This window comes from Odontomachus brunneus, unplaced genomic scaffold (assembly GCF_010583005.1).
Source record: "Odontomachus brunneus isolate Ranch 3 - 2012 unplaced genomic scaffold, Obru_v1 Obru_scaffold_167, whole genome shotgun sequence".
NCBI lineage: Eukaryota > Metazoa > Arthropoda > Insecta > Hymenoptera > Formicidae > Odontomachus > Odontomachus brunneus.
The window spans coordinates 489989-495684 of record NW_022639617.1 but is presented as its reverse complement, the minus strand read 5'-3'; the positions used below and the strand labels follow the sequence as shown (position 1 = coordinate 495684).

General features: G+C 32.6%; 1 long non-coding RNA gene across 1 annotated transcript; it reads left to right on the top strand.

Moving 5' to 3' along the window:
- The first annotated feature begins 1597 nt into the window (after nucleotides 1–1597).
- LOC116851195 lies at nucleotides 1598–4602 on the top strand. The gene is made up of 3 exons (XR_004379546.1): nucleotides 1598–2492; nucleotides 2559–2811; nucleotides 4389–4602. It is a non-coding gene; the product is annotated as an uncharacterized LOC116851195 (long non-coding RNA).
- Nucleotides 4603–5696: the final 1094 nt, after the last annotated feature.

Genomic DNA, 5696 nt, shown 5'->3' with positions numbered 1-5696 from the left:
ATCAGTAAATACATCTTTTTAAACGCCACAACTTTTATCTGAAACATTTTTTTCTAAAATGCTTAGTTTTCGAGATATTTCACCGGTCCGGGACTTTTTGAACACCCTGTATATATTCTTCGCGGAACAAATATAATGATAATGATAAACAATTTATCATAAGTCATTATACATGTATGGTGTTTCTATTTGTTTCAGGCAATAAAATGAATTGAAAATTAATGAAATAAATTTCAGACTCTATTGCATACAGTAAATGGCAAGGATCATCTCGTATATCATGTACAAGCACTACTACTGCATCATATAGAAATATATTGTAAAGATTAAATGTAAATATGTGTGTGTGTGATATTCTAATTTAAATTATAGCATGCGTCGTTGCGAGAGAGTTAAGATAATTGTAAAAATATCAAAGAATTTTATCTGAATAAATATCAAAGACATGTATAAAATTATGTAGAATGATCCAAGTTCATCAGAGAATTATTTATAATACAAGTATATTTTAATTAAAAAATTCGTAAAGCAAAAAACGATATGTCATAAGTTACAGAAGTTATATTACATAACATAATTACGTAACATTATGACATTGACGTAATGACATGCACTGACGTAAAGATATGAACTTATATTTTTTATTTGAATTGATTATAATATTTTATTAAATAATTATATTTGCAAGTAATTATAAATAATTTCATAAGTATCGTCATAAAAGAGCTCGTGTAGCAATAAATTAGCAGCTAAAGTTTGTGATAAATTCGTAGTTTCTAATTCATTGTGAGTTTGTAACTTTAATCACTTGAGCATAAAATATTTTGAAGTAAAAGCGTTGTCGAGATTGCCGAAAACGAAATATACTTCAGATTCGTAAGTCCATTTATGAAAGAAATTATCTTTTGAAAATGCTGATGAGAATCTGACTTCAAGAAAATGACCAAAGTAATTTTTTCTTATAATAGTAATAAGGCCATTAAGAACTAAGTGCTGATGTTCGTGCAAATGTAATATAATAAAGAAGGACAATAATGTAGTGTAAACACACATGCCAAATGGAATTTCCAATCTTTTATTAACAATATTAACATATTACAATATTAATATTAAACAAAGAATCATACATTTTATTAACATTCACAAAGAATCACATTTTTCACTAACAAACTGACTCTAATCCCTCAATTTTTTATGAATTGTAAGTACTCCTTTTTATTTATGTAATATTGTTAATTATTGTGCGTGTTAATTATTCTCTATGTTGAAAAATAGTGCCTCACATAGAAGTCGAACCTGGACCACCTCACTTGCCAGGTGGGACGCCGTACCTATTTGGCCACGGAGTCTTCGACTGTATTCGTTGCAACGCTGGAATAATTTTCTCTCATAAGTTGTTATTATTGAAAATGTAAATATTGTAGGATTGTAGGACAGAAAAAGCCTGACACTCGGTTTTCTGTCCTCGCAAATACGTCTCTTTATTAATTACAGAGTTGCTCATACGGCTTTCAGGTCCCGCGCTCGCGCAATGCAACTGACGCAACTCTTTCTCTGCCCCTGTTTTCTTCGCTCGCATCATTTTTATATCCCGCTTTCGCAACCTGTTGGTGAGATCTTACTGAGACACATGTGAGCATATTCCGGAAAAACAGCCACGCTAAAAAATGTTTACAAGTATTGCTCGATCAGCTAATCAGCTGATCGAGCTCGCAGCGCGGAAACGTGTTATGCCTGCTATCACATGTCGCCCGCGTGAGAGCCGACTTCTCAGCTGACGCGGCGTCATCCGTCTGTTTATAGTACTTATTAGTCTTTGTTCAAAATCGCAAACATCCTACGACAAACATCCTAAATATACGATACGCTCTCTTCCTTCAACATAATTAATGTGCATTGGGAATATTAGATAAATAAGGAAGGGTATTTAGAAATCATAAAAGATTGGGGGAATAGGGACGCTTTCTTAGTGGAAAGTGTAATTCTTGCGTACAAAAGACCGGAAATCCCAATACGCGCGTGCGTTTACACTACAAACATTATTATCCCCTCCCATTATGTTATATATACACAAACACCAGCACTTAGCTCTTAATGGCCTTATTATTGTCATAAAAATTTGGTTTTACTATCAGAGCTCCAAAGTGAGATAAAATGTTTTTATTTTTAAAATCCTGGAGTCATCGTTTAGATTTTTGTTCTTACAGCGAATAGTTTTTACGTTTTATCCTAGCACTTCCTAATTGTAGGAGAGGCGACAAATTGTTAATTTATAATAGTATATCGACGAACGATATGCCTTTGTCTGTGAGTGACTATGCCACTCACCTGCGATTAAACTCTCGAAAATATCCGACGAAGCACTGCTTTTAGATGCCAACTATTACAGTGGTCAGAAATAAGATTATATACGAAATGTGCGTTTGGTTTGGCCACTTGTTACCCGCTTTATTAATCGATATCTTTTAAAAATGCACAGGTGCTCAACAAAGGTATTCGAAGATTGCGTCGTATGTACTAAAGTAACGTTTACGTTGACGTTGTTTTATCTCTTTCAGAATATGGAAATTGTACGATATGATAATCAAGTATCAGGACGCAATTAGTTACTTTGGGATGTACAATTGGACACACAGCGAGGATAACATTCAGGTAATGTCGCGAATCCTGGACAAAAATGATCAGTTTTTATTCGACTTTAACATGAAAGGTTTGGCCGAAATATTTGGAGGATCAATTTATAGGTATACGCCTTTACCTGCTTAAGGATAATTTAAGTACTTTGGAAGCCAGTCGTATCAAATGGAAGAGGTAATATATTTTCGATTTAATAATAACATAAATAAATAAAATAACATAAAATATCGATAAAAGTGAGAGTATATTCAATTCGACTTAAAATACTCTATAATATCAAAAAAAGGAACTTATATTTAAAGAATTGTTTTCTATCTCATTGTATTTTATACAGAAATATGTATATTTTCATCTATTAGAAGAAGAGAAAAATTATAATGAGAGATATTTATTTATTTTTTGTGATACGGACATATTATATTAATATTATAAAATTAAGAGAATTAAGAATTATGGCACCAGTGATAGAAATTTTGACTCCCAAGTACGCATCAATACGGAAGGAGATACGCACAAACTCACGCGACCGTGTCCGTGAAGCTCCCGATGCTGCTCGGGAGTCAAATTTTCTATCACTATATGCCAAATATATCTTGTGGATTATAAGTAGCATGCGATGTTAACCAGTAAGCTTATGAAGCGTTCACACACGCCAGTGATACTAATCAAATCACTTATTGCTTTCATTTCATTGCTCTAAGACATTTTTAAATATATTTTAATAAAACAAATTCATTAAATTGAAATGTACACGTTGGCCAAGAGTGAATTTCATTAATACTATAATTAGAATTAAATTAAATTCTACAATATAATATAATAGAGTAAAGGCACCAAAAGCGACATACCACTTTGTTTTTGAAGGTTATGTAAAGCTCAAAATATAAATGTAAATATATATACATGTAGTTGGAAGTACCCTCTATCAGATAATATCATATTTTTACTGAAATTGTTTCTAGACTTAAAACAAATAATGTTTTTGTAAAACGCACGAAAATAGAGTTCAAAGGAAGTGGGTGCCAAAAGCGACATACCTTTTGGAAGTTATATAACATGTTACATATATGATAATATTTGATAATAAATAGTCCATTAATGCGTTTAATAGTTGAATAATATTCATTTTATTTAAAAGCAATATTTATGTTAGTTAGTGTTCACTGATGTATATAGTTACAAATAATTATTGAAAATGATTTACATTTACATTACTGCAGCAGAGTAAGTTCATATACGACACATGTCACTTTACAATGTGAATCAGGTTATGTTAGTTACAGACTATCGTAACTATCACATACTATAGGTATGTCACTTTAAAACGCATTCTCATAAAATTTTTCAAGTTACACAATAAAAAAGTGATAAAGATTAAAATATTAAAAAAAATATTTGTACAAAAGCTAAAGAAGAACTTCTAGAAGAACTTAATGTTGTACAAAAAGATAATTACCGATGTTTAGTCTACGTAATTCTCCAATAAAAATCAGAAATAAAACTTGCGAATTTCTAACACTCAATATTTACTAATTTAGCATATAAAAGAACAAGAAATATACCAAGTATGACTTTTTCAAGACTTTACTAGTAAAATGAATTACGTATATAATAGTTTCGATAAAATACAACATTTCATATATGAGATATAGAAGTCTGTTGCTTTAGGAGGACTATGTCGCTTTTGGCTACTTTCCTCTATAATATACAATATGTATAATATAATATAAGGAAAACATCTTTGATCACAGTTGAACAACACACTGCCAACGAAACAGCTCGCGTGAAGGAAGAAGACTGGAAGTCGTATCATATGTTGTCATTTTCAACTGAGTCACCCGAAATTCGGAGCATACACGGGCACGTTTGTGTGCGTCATCCTCTCTCAGTGCTATTGGTGCTATGGGATTAGATTTCTGACCAGACTGTCATAAATATTTGAAATAAAACATGACTGGAGATATATCTCGCGTTAGTCTGTATTTTAGTGTGAGGAGAGTGGAAGATGAATAAAAACTTTTATACCTTATATTATATAATCGTTAATTGGTGTTTACTGGATTCTCAAATTTTCTTATACTTCGCATTTCATTTCTATATCGTTATTAACAAGTTATTCGTTATTCACAAAGCATATACGCATTAGACAATAAGACCCAACTATAAGGTATAATTCTTTTTAAAAACTGATCACAAGTACATCTTCCCATCACTTCTATAAATAGCTTATTAACTGTTAACTGTCATCTTGTGTACTGGGTTACGTACATCCGCGTTGTGTATAACTTGCACCCAGCAAATCACAAGTATCAGTAATATAACATTAATGTTTGAATGTCAGCTCAACCATATAGTATTTTATATAAATGTTACATTTTATGTAAATGTTATGTAACACGTAACAGTTATATAACAAACAATATGGTTGTGCTGACATTACATATCTATGTTATATTACTGCTATATAAATACGGTGCTGGTTTGCTGGGCATGTTAGGCATTTATAAGCCGAAAAGTTGAGGGAAATTGGAGAGTAGGGGAAAAGAAATATTTTCCGTGTCTTCACTACTAATTACTAATGGTTTTAGAAGAAAATCTCCGTTGCCGTGACTTGACAGTATAAGTTACAAATTGCAGCAGGACATACAGTATGTTTGATAAGAGCGTGTACGGCAAAACTTTTTCCTCGAAACCGTTAGAGGGGGGATATGAACGCGAGCCAATAGCGGGGCTCTTCTCCCAAGATGCTTTGTCTAGAAAGCCTTAGTTATCGTTTGACTTTCGTCACAAAAGGGCGTATTTCAACATGAGTGCCGCGTACGCATCACGTTACGAAGCTGTGTTTCTATGTTCGCATCCGAAAGGACCAAAAATGTCGCGCGGAGCGGCTGCTAAGTATATGAAGAAGTCTAAGGCGTTTGTGAGTAAGTGGGTGAAACGTTATTCCGAGGTCAAAAACGTTGATGACTTGCCGGATCGTGGCTCTGTGCAGAAAACGACGAAAAAGGAGGACAAAATGATTTTACGGGTGTTTGAGAAGAATCCTTGTTTATCATTGC